The 15960-nt window shown below is 44.7% G+C and overlaps 1 protein-coding gene across 2 annotated transcripts in view; it reads left to right on the top strand.

Moving 5' to 3' along the window:
- SERAC1 (serine active site containing 1) overlaps window positions 1-15960 on the top strand; it is a 354636-nt gene that overhangs the window by 77215 nt on the left and 261461 nt on the right. The gene's annotated exons all lie outside the window — the stretch shown is intronic.

The raw sequence follows: 15960 nt of genomic DNA, 5'->3' as shown, positions 1-15960 counted from the left end.
TGGGCTCCTAACCAGGCTCATTTACATATCTATAAAATAATTTTTTAAACACAATAAAAGCACACAGCGCTATAGGACCGGTATATTGCGGGCATGCTAGCGGCGATCTAGCCGTGCATGTCCACAGCTCTATAGGCTAAAATGAGGTGACAATCCCTTTAAATCCAGACCACTTCAGCTTATGCTTCTTATGTTAACATTTCTTTGTGTTATTTTGCCAATAAAGTTCACATAACATTGTTGTGTGATTTGTTTTTATTCTTTTGTATCCAAAATTTGCCACGTTTTCTATCTACATATGTTCACTTCAGTGGGAGCAGCACGAAAGGTAACCAGTACTGTCTACTACACAGTGCTGACTTTCGGGGTCGAAGCTACTGCAGAACGATAGGCGATGGCCTATCCTGAGGACATCAGTAATAATCAGAGCACCGGGACTTGTTGTATTGTCTCTTGAAGACATTCCATCCATCTGGGTTTCTGAATTAGAATTGTAATTGAAATGACTACCAAAACGTCTTTAAAAAAAAAATAATGTCTAGTTGCTCTGACTTACTACTGATGTACCATAACCAGGGTGAATGAGAACCTTCACCGACATATTCTGAGGATAGGCTATCACTTGTAGAATCCCGGATGACCCCTTTACCTACTTTGTGCTCTTTTGTCAATTTCAAGTCCAGTCTGCTGTACCTGTGGAAAGAAACATACTCAGCTGCTCCCTACTGCAGCCTTATGATCCCCATCCTGTAAGCTTGTGGATGGATGGGGTTACGTCCGCAGTTGAAGCCAATGACTGGTCTCAGTGGGGATCTGTCCCCAAGCAGCATGTCACTGCTAGGTCATATGCTGTTTGAGGACCTGTCACCACTGAGACCAGTCCTGGCTACAGCGTCACTAATGACCTCATCTGTTCCAGAAGTTTACAGGATGAGGACTGGAAGACCACAGAGCATCAGGGAGCATGTGTTTGTTTGTTTTTTTTTGTTTTGCTTTTTATTAAACAGGTACAGCAGGCTGTGCTTGAATTTTTTAAAAGTGCACAAAGCTAGAAAACCCTATTATTTCAGTTAAACAATATGCTGAAAACTGTGCAGATTTACTAATGCTATAGATTAATAAACCTAGACAGGCTGTTTAGACATGCAGAAAATTTATCACAGTGGCTCACTATTTTTTTTAACCCTATACCGGTTATTGGTTGTCTTGGTTTTGGACAGAATTTTTCAACAGAATTGTGGCACAATTGTGCTCCAAAATGTTAGACCATGTCCTTTTCACATTATGCCATGACCCTCGTCAAGCACATTTTGGGGCAATTTACACTGTGTTCTGGGTGTTCTCACGGGAGTAAATGTTTGCTATTTTCCAGTTCCACCACATCCCAAATATACTGTATCTGATTACTTTCTGGTCAAGGGTCACTGGGGTACTCATTTCTTTCCTTGAGATAACAATGTAATGTAACAAATCTTGTTTGAAATATTCATTAGAAAACTAATAGACTGCAGCCATAAAGAGATGCGTGTGATCAGCCGTACTCAGGGCTGTGGCATTTAACCAGTCGTCAGCTGGGCCTAATGTGTGCCATTTCTGTCATCATTGCATCACCACCAGATTCTGACCAAGAGCCATGGGAAATGTGCACCCAGGGTTGGTTGGTTGTGAAGTCAAGAGACTGGTCAGTAGATCACATCCATGGAGTCTACAAGCTTCTACATTTGTATGACACAACATTGTAAGTAAATTACCTAAGATTTGATTTGTATGGCCGTTTGCTTAGAATGTCGGATTTCCAATAACTGAGATCTGTGGTGCTGAAAACACCATTCTTGTTCTGGAAACTGGTGGTGGTCTGTGCCTCATTGACTACAATGACGTTACTTTCAGAAGATAATTTTGGATGGATTTCTTAAGTATTGTGTGAAATGTTTTGCAGTGGAAAATGTTTATTGGATGGAAGTGAACATTTGTGAAAATAATAACTTTCTTGTTGTGAAGAAACATAAATAATATCCTTTTCTGGTGCTGTAAATGGCACCTGGGGGAGAGGGGTTATTTCATCATTCACTCTGAAGGACCTTTCTTGTACTGTATTACAAAGCAAATCCATTGATTTGAATGTGCTTTGCTTTAATTTTGCTCATCATGGCACTACCGAGAAATTGAAGTTACTGGTTCACTGCAGGTTTCTCACAGTTTACTGCTGATTGTTGAAGGTCCCAATAGGAGGGAGACTTAATGATCATCTTACTGTCAAAGGACACTTCTGAGGGTGCCTTCACACGCAGCAGATTTTGTGGCAGAAAATCCGTTCCATTTACTTTAATGGAGCTTGCAGAAATCTATGTGCTTGCTGCCCCTTTTAAATGAATTAGTATTGGGGCTCCTCTGGACTTTAGCGGTCTAGTGAGCGTGTGGACACAAGGCGCATATCACAACCGGATGTTTTTCGTACATTCAGATTTATTGTAGGACAATACGTTTTAGGGTTCAAAGGACCCCTTTTTCAAGTCTATAAAAAACACACAAGTCATAAAAGGTACAGATATCAGTTATATATATATATATATATACACACTCACCTAAAGAATTATTAGGAACACCTGTTCTATTTCTCATTAATGCAATTATCTAGTCAACCAATCACATGGCAGTTGCTTCAATGCATTTAGGGGTGTGGTCCTGGTCAAGACAATCTCCTGAACTCCAAACTGAATGTCAGAATGGGAAAGAAAGGTGATTTAAGCTATTTTGAGCGTGGCATGGTTGTTGGTGCCAGACGGGCCGGTCTGCGTATTTCACAATCTGCTCAGTTACTGGGATTTTCAATCACAACCATTTCTAGGGTTTACAAAGAATGGTGTGAAAAGGGAAAAACATTCAGTATGCGGCAGTCCTGTGAGCAAAAATGCCTTGTGGATGCTAGAGGTCAGAGGAGAATGGGCCGACTGATGCAAGCTGATAGAGCAACGTTGACTGAAATAACCACTCGTTACAACCGAGGTATGCAGCAAAGCATTTGTGAAGCCACAACACGCACAACCTTGAGGCGGATGGGCTAAAACAGCAGAAGACCCCACCAGGTACCACTCATCTCCACTACAAATAGGAAAAAGAGGCTACAATTTGCACGAGCTCACCAAAATTGGACTGTTGAAGACTGGAAAAATGTTGCCTGGTCCGATGAGTCTCGATTTCTGTTCAGACATTCAAATGGTAGAGTCCGAATTTGGCGTAAACAGAATGAGAACATGTATCCATCCTCTGATGGCTACTTCCAGCAGGATAATGCACCATGTCACAAAGCTCGAATCACTGTACTAAAATGGCCCCCACAGTCACCAGATCTCAACCCAATAGAGCATCTTTGGGATGTGGTGGAACGGGAGCTTCGTGCCCTGGATGTGCATCCCTCAAATCTCCATCAACTGCAAGATGCTATCCTATCAATATGGGCCAACATTTCTAAAGAATGCTATCAGCACCTTGTTGAATCAATGCCACGTAGAATTAAGGCAGTTCTGAAGGCAAAAGGGGGTCCAACACCGTATTAGTATGGTGTTCCTAATAATTCTTTAGGTGAGTGTATGTGTGTGTGTGTGTGTATGTGTATATATATATATATATATATATATATATATATATATATATATATATATATATATATATATATATATATATATATATAAAATTAGAGATGGGACGGGGGATTCGTCGAATCCCTCGAATCTTGTGGGATTCGTGGACTCGAATCCCGACGTAATTTACCTCATACGAATCCGGTGGGAGGGACTGGGAGGAGGAGCTGGGGGCCGGTGCGTTCACTGTGCTCCGGCCCCTCCGCTCCAGTACAGTTATAAAATGTGTATTCTATTAATAATAATAATTCATGCTGCCCCCTCTGTCTGTAGTACATTCAATATATCCGACTTACAGGGATACTGACATCGTAATGCAGGCCGGCTGGGCAGACGAGCGGCAGAGTGACTGACTGACGTCACCTGCCTGCGCCGCCTGCTTCATTCATAAAGCAGGCGGCGCAGGCAGGTGACGTCAGTCAGTCACTCTGCCGCTCGTCTGCCCGGCCGGCCTGCATTACGATGTCAGTATTCCTGTAAGTCGGATATATTGAATGTACTACAGACAGAGGGGGCAGCATGAATCATTCATTATTAATTAAATTACACACTTTATAACTGTACTGGAGCGGCAATGGGGGGGGGGGGTCTGTGGATTACACTGTTAAGGGGTGGGGGGGGGGAGGTCTGTGGATGGTACTGTTATGGGGTGGGGGGGTCTGTGGATGGCACTGTTATGGGGTGGGGGGTCTGTGGATGGCACTGTTATGGGGTGGGGGGTCTGTGGATGGCACTGTTATGGGGTGGGGGGGGCCTGTGGATGGCACTGTTATGGGGTGTGGATGGCACTTATGGGGTGGGGGTGTCTGTGGATGGCACTGTTATGGGGTGGGGGGGTCTTTGGATGGCACTGTTATGGGGTGGGGGGGTCTTTGGATGGCACTGTTATGGGGTGGGGGTCTGTGGATGGCACTGTTATGGGGTGGGGGGTCTGTGGATGGCACGGTTATGGGGTGGGGGGTCTGTGGATGGCACTGTTATGGGGTGGGGGGGCCTGTTGATGGCACTGTTATGGGGTGTGGATGGCACTGTTATGGGGTGTGGATGGCACTGTTATGGGGTGGGGGGGTCTGTGGATGGCACTGTTATGGGGTGGGGGGGTCTGTGGATGGCACTGTTATGGGGTGGGGGGGGTCTGTGGATGGCACTGTTATGGGGTGGGGGGGTCTGTGGATGGCACTGTTATGGGGTGGGGGGGGTCTGTGGATGGCACGGTTATGGGGTGGGGGGGTCTGTGGATGGCACTGTTATGGGGTGGGGGTCTGTGGATAGCACTGTTATGGGGTGGGGGGGGTCTGTGGATGGCACGGTTATGGGGTGGGGGGTCTGTGGATGGCACTGTTATGGGGTGGGGGGGCCTGTTGATGGCACTGTTATGGGGTGTGGATGGCACTGTTATGGGGTGGGGGGGTCTGTTGATGGCACTGTTATGGGGTGTGGATGGCACTGTTATGGGGTGTGGATGGCACTGTTATGGGGTGGGGGGGTCTGTGGATGGCACTGTTATGGGGTGGGGGGGTCTGTGGATGGCACTGTTATGGGGTGGGGGGGTCTGTGGATGGCACTGTTATGGGGTGGGGGGTCTGTGGATGGCACTGTTATGGGGTGGGGGGGTCTGTGGATGGCACTGTTATGGGGTGGGGGGGTCTGTGGATGGCACTGTTATAGGATGGGGGGTCTGTGGATGCCAGGGGGAGAGGTGAGAGGCACTATGATACTGGCACATTATGAGGGGAGATGGCACTATGATACTGGCACATTATGGGGGGAGATGGCACTATGATACTGGCACATTATGGGGGGAGATGGCACTATGATACTGGCACATTATGGGGGGAGATGGCACTATGATACTGGCACATTATGGGGGGAGATGGCACTATGATAGTGGCACATTATGGGGGGAGATGGCACTATAATACTGGCACATGGGGGGGAGGAGAGAGGCACTCCGCACTTGATACTGGCACATGATTAGGGGGGCATCTATGGGGACACTTACTGGCACATTATTGGGTGGCACTGTGGGGCCACTTCTTATTGGCACATTATTGGGGGGCACTATGGGGGCATCTACTGAGGCCACAAAGAAGGGGTATTTTATATGGGGGGCTCTGTGTGGTACTAGTATTATCAGGGGTATTATCTGTTTCTGCAGTATAGTATTGGGGAGCACAGCGGAACAGTATTGGGGGTGTTAGGATGATTTGTCCAGAAGATGGGAGGAGGATGGAAAAGTAGTAAACTAAGATTTTTTTGTCAAACTGCAGAGACGTAAAATGGCCGAAAAATGGTGTCTGGTCTGAATGTCTGAAAGGAGAAGATGAGGAAAGAGAACATCTACATCAAAGGAGACGTCACTGGATGTAAGAGGTATGTGCGCTGTATTACCCTGTATGTTCTGTAGTGATAGGAGCAGGGGTCATAGCAGGGGTCATAGCAGGGGTCATCGCGGTCATATAGGGTGCGACCGTGACTGGGAGGTGGAGGTTCAGACAAACTGACGCGGTCTGACTTTGTTTCTTACACCGTGCGTTCACACAATTATGTACAGAATTCGTAGGATTCGAGATTCGAAAGACTCGATATATTCGAGAACCTATTCGGATTCGAAAAAAATTGGATTCGTCCCACCTCTAATATATATATATATATATATATATATATATATATATATATATATGAGGTGGGACGAATCCAATTTTTTTCGAATCCGAATAGGTTCTCGAATATATATATATATATATATATATATATATATATATATAAATATATATATATATCGAATATATATAAATAAAGTGATGGGGATATCATAATAAAAAGGCCCAAAACGGTAATAAAAGGAGTTATCATTGTTATAACTGATGATTTTTGCCTATATATAATATTTGAAAACCGCTAAATATTTGTATAAATAATTAATTGATTAAATAATTAATTTAATGAAAGGTAGATAAATAACAGAAATAGCCTTTTGTTGCATAAAAAGGTGGATGGTTTCCCACTCAAATACATAAATAATCGAGTAAATAAATAATTGACTTCATAATAGCACACTATGTCGCTCGATGTAGATTTAAATCGTACATTAATAATAGAGTGAATACATTCATGTGTTTTACATGGAAATGTGGTTGCTCGCATGTTAAATCCTATTATCTTACCCAAGTATGTGGTTAGCAACATGGGAACCAGATGATTACTTGTTTGGTGAGTTTGGGTCCTGAATGGGGGAACCTGATCTGCCCTATACCCCAGCCCCCCTATATAAGGAGTGTGTGGTTGTGTGTCCACCAAGAGAAGATTAACATGTGTCAGGAGTTAAAGGAGAGGACTGGAGAGTGAGTGGAAAAAAGAGAGGGGGGGGGAGCTGTGTGACTGCGGTAGGAAGAATGAGGTATGAGGATGGGTATAACTGATCTGTTATGTGTAGAAGAGATGCATCAGACCTGTGGTGGGGGGAAAAAAATATATATGTTGGTACCTGAAGCGCTGCAGCAGGAGAATAAGCTGGAGCGCTGCCGCCTGGTCCCTGCACATGGCGTGTACGATCGGCGGTGTGGTCGTGACGCGCGCTGAAGAGGGAAGTGATATGAGGCGTGAAGTGGGCGGGGCTAGGACGCGCTGATGCGTCTGGCTAGTACTGATTGGTGTGGCGGCCAGAGGACTGATGGAGGGGAGGAGGGAAGAGGTGGGTGGGAGGAGCCAAGAAGCACTGATGCTCCTGGCTAATGCAGTCCGCTGTAGTGGCCGGAGAACGGGAGGTGGGGAGGATGGAATATAAACAAAATGATGTTGGCTCTATAGGATACAAGGGGAGGGTGGTGATGAGGATGATGGGAAGGAATAAAGGGGGGACAAGAAAGAACTAATGTTAACTGAAAAGCTATAATCGGGTGGTGGGGATATGAAATGGAAATTGTCTTGGATGTAATAGCTGAAGGTTGATTTGACTATTGGGATAGCCATATATGATGATAAGAATCACAATTGTGGAGGTGTGGTTAAGGTGGGTGGAGCTGAGATGAATGGGAACTGACTGGAGGGGTAGTGATAGATGGGGGAATACATCACTCATATTTGTTATTTTTATATATATATATATATATATATATATATATGTACCTTTTACGATTTATGTGTTCTTTATAGACTTGAAAAAGGGGTCCTTTGAACCCCGAAACGCGTTGTCCTACAATAAATCTGATTGTACTAATAACATCCGGTTGTGATGTGTCTTGTGTCCACACGCTCACTAGACCACTAAAGTCCAGAGGAGCCCCAATACTAGTTCCAGTGTTCACCTGAACAGCGGCTTGGCCCCCGCCTAAGGTGTTGTAACTGACAGTCGACGGCACCAACCAGATACTTGCTGTTTCCCCAGTTTGTCTTCATTGTGGTTGCACCCTATCCGGTGCAACCCAAACAGGTGAGCAGAATTTACTCACCTTTATTTGGAGGACACTGTTTTGCTTCTACACACTCACCCTGTAAGAGCCTCTCTCTTCTTTTGGCCATTTCTTACCATTTAAATGAATGGAACTGATTTTCAGTCGTTGAATTTTCTGCCACAAAATCTGTTGTGTGTGAAGGCACCCTAACCACAAGGGAGTCTCCAAAGCCGGTGAACACTTTAGACTCTGTTCACAATGCATTTGAGCCCTACGTTTACTGTATATGCTGGGAAAATTCCATGAATATATGTCAAACATATCCATAGGGTTTTATCCACGCTACAATGGCCAAAAGAGTGTTCCTAGGGCCTCTATCGGGTAGGTATTAGTATTCTAAGTGTACCTTTTTCTGTTTAGTGTATAAAAAAGTATAGTCAGTAATAGAGGCATACTCTGGTGGCTTGTATCAGAGTATGTATATTAGGGCTGCAGTAAACGATTATTTCAGTAATCTAGTATTCTATAGATTTTTATTTTTTACGATTAATCGAGTAATCTAATAAGAAAAAATAAATTTAATTTAATAGACTGTGTTTTCCTTTATAAAAACTCATCAGACCCCCTGCCATCAGTCCCCAACACCCTTCGTTCCCCCCTGTGCGATCAGCCCAAGTGCATCAGTTCCCCCAGTGCCATCAGCACTCCCCCAGTGCCATCAGATCGGCCCCTCCATGTCCCCCACTCCCCCAGTGCCATCAGATCAGCCCCTCCATGCCATCAATTGCCAGCTGTCCCCCTTCAGTGCCATGTCCCCAGCGCCAGTGAAATAAAATACTTAGCTTTCCTGTAGGGGCACCGCTGCACAGCTTTTTCCTCTTCTTCTCCGCACGCTGCACTGGATCCTGATGTCACACAGCGTCGGGTCATAGTGAGCGCTTACGTGCACTATGACCTGACAATGTGTCAGGATCCACTGCAGCGCGGTAGGGGCTGGCGTGTGACCACGGAGTGGTAAGTAATAGCAAGCGCTTCCCTCCCGCTCCGTGGTCACATGACACTAACGAATCCTTGATGCAAAAAATTTGCATCGAGAATTTTTTTGTGTTGAATTACTCAATTCAATCGAGTAACCGTTTCAGCCCTACAGTATGCTTTGACATAAGCAATATTTCTGACACATATGTCTCATGAAAGGCTCAGATATAATGTGAACAGATTAAGCTCTTCATTAATCTAGAGGTGTGACCTCTAGTACACATGCATCAGGACCCTCAGTTTCACCCCATGGTTTCTTGTTACTGACAGTTGATGCTCCGCAAACCGTCTTTGGTTACATTAACCTAATAATGACCAAGCGCCGTACATGTGTGATGCTTGATACTGGGCTGTGATCTGGAGTGTCATACATGTACAGCCCAATATTAAGGCTCCTGCAATGTAGCAGGAGCAGGTTAGGGCACCAAGGAAAAGATAGAAGCCACTTTTGCCTTCTCCATTCCTTGATACATAGCACTCCATGAGGAGATGTGGCATCCAGGCTTATGCCAATTCCCCTCTTGGACCCAGCAGTTCTCGGGTAAAGCAGAGCTGCTGGGTCTTGGCAAACCCAGATAAGCTCTGCATGTGTACAGTGCCCCAACAGGGTGCTGTTTTCCCCTGTAACATCGAGAGAAAAAAAAGTCAATGTCCCTCAGAGGTCGTTCAATGACGTCTTGGGGAACATATTATGTGGCTAAAAAAAATATTATATATATATATGGGAAACACGGTGGCTCAGTGGTTAGCATTGGTGTCTAGCAGGGCTGGGGTTATAGGTTCGAATGCGACCAAGGGAAAAATCTGCATGGAGTTTGTATGTTCTCGTGTGTGCATGGGTTTCCTCCGGGTACTCCGGTTTCCTCCCACACTCCAAAAGACATACTGATAGGGACCTTAGATTGTGAGCCCAATTTGGGACAGTTGGATACTAATATCTGTAAAGCGCTGCGGAATATAGTAGCGCTATATAAGTGCATAAAATAAATAAATATATATGACACACAGTGAGGCAAGGTAGGTATTTTCCTCCCAGCATGTGCGGCTGGGCTGGTTTCCAGCCAGGTGAGGTCAAATACCGACCGGAGTTTAAGTGCCGATCCGGGTTTTGGCAGCAGAGATGTCTCTGTTTTTGGCATCTGAGGCTTTGTGCCGTGCTGGAGGCCTGAGAGCTGAATGCCGGGCAAACAGGCCCCCTAAAGCCTGCTGTGGACTACTGGAGGCAGACTGCCACACTCCCCCAGTGTTTATATGAACTTTCCATTGTGTGTGAATTAACACCAAGACTGCAAAGTTACGTGTTGTTTTGTGCAATTGCCTCAAATGGAAATAAACACTGACGTTTGAGTTAAGAACTTGTATTTTGCCTCTGTACTGCGCCCGCTTACCCTATCTGCCAGAGCAAAACCCCACAATATATATATTTAAAAAAGTTATAAAGTTATGAAAAAATATATACCAATGAAAGAAAAAAATATGCTCACACTAGTTGAAAAATGATACATATTATATACCAAAACTCTCTCTTTCTATCCTCTCCAGTTTGTAGCCATGTTTTGTTAAAGCGTCTCAGTGTAGGTGCCTAGGCAATGACTCTACCAAGGACGCTCCTCCTTATTATAGGAGTTGAATAGCACATTTGAAATTTGTATTTGAACTACGCATGTCTAGGTAAATTGCCTTCTCAGATCCTTGTAAACTGACACTGTACGCTATATATTCCTGTCTTGTTAATATTCATATAAAATGTTTAAATAAAACAGTTTAAACATATTATATACCAAAACGACAGGGGAACTCATTTTATTTACCGTACTTATTTTAGTGTGCAATTGCATATGTAAAGAATGAGGTATTTATCACATAAATAATATTACAAAAATAATTTGGTAGTCCAACAAATAAACCAAAATGTTAGGACCATTAAAAGGGTTTTCTGAGAATTAAATACTGATGATCTATCCTCTGGATAGGTCATCAGTATCTGATTGCTGGGGGTCCAACACCTGGTACTCCCACCAATCAGCTGTTTGAGAAGGCAACTGCACTCCTGTGAGTGACGCAGCCTTCTCACAGCTCCGTACATTGTATAGCGGCTGTGCTTGGTATTGCTCTCGGCTCCATTCACTTGAATGGAGTTGGGCAGCACCTAGGCCATGTGACCAATGAACATGTTGTCACTTGGCCTAGAGAAAGCTGTGAGAAGGTCGCAGCACTACTGTGAGCGCCACTGCCTTCTCAAAAAGCTGATCGGCAGGGGTTCCGGGTGTCAGACCCTCACCGATCACATACTGATGACCTGGGCTCAGTATTTACATGCAGCATGCCATCAGATCAGCCCCTCCATGTCCCCCGGTGGCATCGGATCGGCCCCTCCATGTCCCCCGGTGGCATCGGATCGGCCCCTCCATGTCCCCCGGTGCCATCGGATCGGCCCCTCCATGTCCCCCGGTGCCATCGGATCGGCCCCTCCATGTCCCCCGGTGCCATCGGATCGGCCCCTCCATGTCCCCCGGTGCCATCGGATCGGCCCCTCCATGTCCCCCGGTGCCATCGGATCGGCAGCCTCCATGCCATCAATTGCCGGCTGCCTCCACAGCTTCTTCCTCTTCTTCTCCGCGTGCTGCACTGGATCCTGACGTCACACAGCGTCGGGTCATAGTGCACGCTTACGTGCACTGCACTATGACCTGACTATGTGTCAGGATTCAGTGCAGCGCGGTACGGGCTGGCGGTTGACCACGGAGCAGTAAGTAATAGCAAGCGCTTCACTCCCACTCCGTGGTCACATGACACAAACGAATCCTCGATGCAAGAAATTTGCATTGATGATTTTTTTTTGTATCAAATTACCTGATTCAATCGAGTAATCTTTTCAGCCCTACCTCACATGGATCCAGAGATCTCCCCATTCATTGCTCTGCTAGATTTATATCAAGCTGGCAGCTATCTGCTGAAGCTAAAGGGGCGTGTCTCAGCTCTACCTATCACAGCTCAGGAGGCAGTTGAATGACGTAACTGAGCATGTGCGGCCTTCTCGGTGAGCCGGACAAAGAAATAAGAAAAAGAACAAAGAGCAGGTGGTGCTATACAGATACATTGTATTCAATAACTCAGTGGCTATACAACATTTTAATTACATGTAATTATAAAAGTATTCAGATCCAGGTGCTGGTTTGAAAACTAGAATATTTTTCGTAGGACATCGCCTTTAAGCTATAGATGCACAGATTAAAGGCACGCAGCTGAATCAATGTGTCTGTCACCACTTCATGCAGCCCTTTTTAAGATAGAGTAGCAACAAGCAGACATTTCACCACCAATCTCTATAATATCTGGATGTGGTGATTTTAAAATGGTATTATGTTGTGGCTAGAAGACTGGACATGAAATGGAAACTATAAAAAAAATAAGAAAATGAAAAAAAAAAATATGACTATGGGTCATGGAGCTTATTGAAAAGTCGCTAAGTGAAAACCTAAATCTTTTCTTGAATAAACCATAAAAAGCTATATTTTGCTCTTGATTGTATAGCTCTGTATATTCTGTACATTTTGTTGTAATTCAAGAAGTAAACATTTTTTGGCACACTCAGGCATGTTTTCTTGTCCATGTCTGATTCTTATACTTCTTGCAAAAAAACGTATTCCAGCAGGAAAGGCCCTTTTTACTACATTTATTGACTAAATGGCAGATACATAGAGCAGAATGCCATATAGTTAAAGGGCATCTGTCAGTAGATTTGTACCTATGAAACTCGCTGACCTGTTACATGTACACTTGGCAGCTGAAGGCATCTGTGTTGGTTCCATGTTAATATGTGCCCGCATTACTGAGAAAAGTTATGTTTTAATATATACAAGGGCGGCTTTGCCACTACACCTAGAGGCTGTGCTCTCTCTGCAACTGCTGTGCCCTCTGCACTTTGACAGGGCCAGGCATTATGATGTTTTCACTGCCTCTCCCTGTCAATCAAAGTACAGAGGGCTTGACACTTGTAGAGAGAGCAGAGCCTCTAGGTGTAACGGCAACACGCCCATTGCTCCTAGAGGCTCATTTGCCTATATTAAAACATAATTTTTTCTCAGCAATGCAGACACATATGAATATGGGACCAACACAGATACCTTTATCTGCCAAGTGCACATGTAACAGGAACAAATCTACTGACAAACGCCCTTTAAATACTTTCTCTGCATACAATTGACTATACTTTTCCCCCCTTATGTGTGCCATATTGTGAAAGAGCCCTACAGTACCTTGCAGATTCGAGATGAGAATGTTTCCTAAAATTCAATCGGCCTGAATCGGCCGGCTACTTCGACTGGGGTCCAAATAAATTCGACCTGAATTAAAAGTGCTCAGGTTGCCTGGAAAAGTCGCTCTCATTCACTGTTATTCCTTCTTTGATTCTCCTGAATCAAATCACACAAAATCTGAGTTCTTTAAAATCAGATATTATTTTTAATTTTTTTTGAAAATTCAGGTTGAATTTTCACATTTTAGAATCAATTCGCTCATCTCTAATGCATATGAATCACTGGCTAACACTATGGCCATACGAAAATATCCTTTTTATTATAACAGTGTGTGATAGATACAGGACCAGCTTAGCACCATCCCTCACCATTTCTGTATACCCAGCAGACTTGTAAGGAGCGGGGCGCAGCCTTCCATCACTCCATACACCTCTGCTGTTCTAGGTCATCCATAGAAGGATGAATATAGACTGATAAGAAAAAAAAATCTCATATAATAAATATATATATGTGTATATATACACTGCTCAAAAAAATAAAGGGAACACAAAAATAACACATCCTAGATCTGAGTTAATTAAATATTCTTCTGAAATACTTTGTTCTTTACATAGTTGAATGTGCTGACAACAAAATCACACAAAAATAAAAAAATGGAAATCAAATTTTTCAACCCATGGAGGTCTGGATTTGGAGTCACACTCAAAATTTAAGTGGAAAAACACACTACAGGCTGATCCAACTTTGATGTAATGTCCTTAAAACAAATCAAAATGAGGCTCAGTAGTGTGTGTGGCCTCCACGTGCCTGTATGACCTCCCTACAACGCCTGTGCATGCTCCTGATGAGGTGGCGGACGGTCTCCTGAGGGATCTCCTCCCAGACCTGGACTAAAGCATCTGCCAACTCCTGGACAGTGTGTGGTGCAACGTGACGTTGGTGGATAGAGCGATACATGATATCCCAGATGTGCTCAATTGGATTCAGGTCTGGGGAACGGGCAGGCCAGTCCATAGCATCAATGCCTTTGTCTTGCAGGAACTGCTGACACACTCCAGCCACATGAGGTCTAGCATTGTCTTGCATTAGGAGGAACCCAGGGGCCAACCGCACCAGCATATGGTCTCACAAGGGGTCTGAGGATCTCATCTCGGTACCTAATGGCAGTCAGGCTACCTCTGGTGAGCAAATGGAGGGCTGTGCAGCCCTCCAAAGAAATGCCACCCCACACCATTACTGATCCAATGCCAAACCGGTCATGCTGGAGGATGTTGCAGGCAGCAGAACGTTCTCCACGGCGTCTCCAGACTCTGTCACGTCTGTCACATGTGCTCAGTGTGAACCTGCTTTCATCTGTGAAGAGCACAGGGCGCCAGTGGCGAATTTGCCAATCTTGGTGTTCTCTGGCAAATGCCAAACGTCCTGCACGGTGTTGGGCTGTAAGCACAACCCCCACCTCTGGACGTCGGGCCCTCATATCACCCTCATGGAGTCTGTTTCTGACCGTTTGAGCAGACACATGCACATTTGTGGCCTGCTGGAGGTCATTTTGCAGGGCTCTGGCAGTGCTCCTCCTGTTCCTCCTTGCACAAAGGCGGAGGTAGCGGTCCTGCTGCTGGGTTTTTGCCCTCCTACGGCCTCATCCACGTCTCCTGATGTACTGGCCTGTCTCCTGGTAGCGCCTCCATGCTCTGGACACTACGCTGACAGACACAGCAAACCTTGCCACAGCTTGCATTGATGTGCCATCCTGGATAAGCTGCACTACCTGAGCCACTTGTGTGGGTTGAAGACTCTGTCTCATGCTACCACAAGAGTGAAAGCACCGCCAGCATTCAAAAGTGACCAAAACATCAGCCAGGAAGCATAGGAACTGAGAAGTGGTCTGTGGTCACCACCTGCAGAACCACTCCTTTATTGGGGGTGTCTTGCTAATTGCCTATAATTTCCACCTGTTGTCTATCCCATTTGCACAGCAGCATGTGGAATTGATTGTCACTCAGTGTTGCTTCCTAAGTGGACAGTTTGATTTCACAGAAGTGTGATTGACTTTGAGTTACATTGTGTTGTTTAAGTGTTCCCTTTTTTTTGAACAGTGTATGTATATGTGTGTATATATATATATATATATATATATATATATATATATATATATTTCTCTAATAATGCTGCAGGCTCCAATTATATTAGTTATTATATGAGATGAATGTATAACAGCAGTCCTGTAATTCTGAGCCAGTGGCCAGTTTTACACAAGTGTATTCAGTCCAGGAAACACACTTACTGTGACGTGTATTTCCCAAACTGAACAGTGCTCCTCTGACATGAACTCCCTTCCTGATTCTGCTTTCACATCTGCCAGATCTCAAACCCGGAATGCCAAAAGGCTGATGTGAAAGTAGCCTGACTGTAAGGCTCCATTCACACGTCCGCATGAATGGGTCCACATCCATTTCGCAATTTTGTGGAACGGATGCGGACCCATTCATTTTCAATGGGGCCGGAAAAGATGCGGACAGCACACAGTGTGTTGTCCGCATCCACACTTCTATTCCGCAAAAAAATAGAACATGTCCTATTCTTGTCCGCAGACAGACAAGAAAAGGCATTTCTATTTAAATTGCCTGG

Source organism: Bufo bufo, chromosome 4 (genome assembly GCF_905171765.1).
Source record: "Bufo bufo chromosome 4, aBufBuf1.1, whole genome shotgun sequence".
Classification (NCBI taxonomy): Eukaryota; Metazoa; Chordata; class Amphibia; order Anura; family Bufonidae; genus Bufo; species Bufo bufo.
Note: the sequence above shows the minus strand (reverse complement) of the source record. Positions and strands in the feature narration are given on the sequence as shown.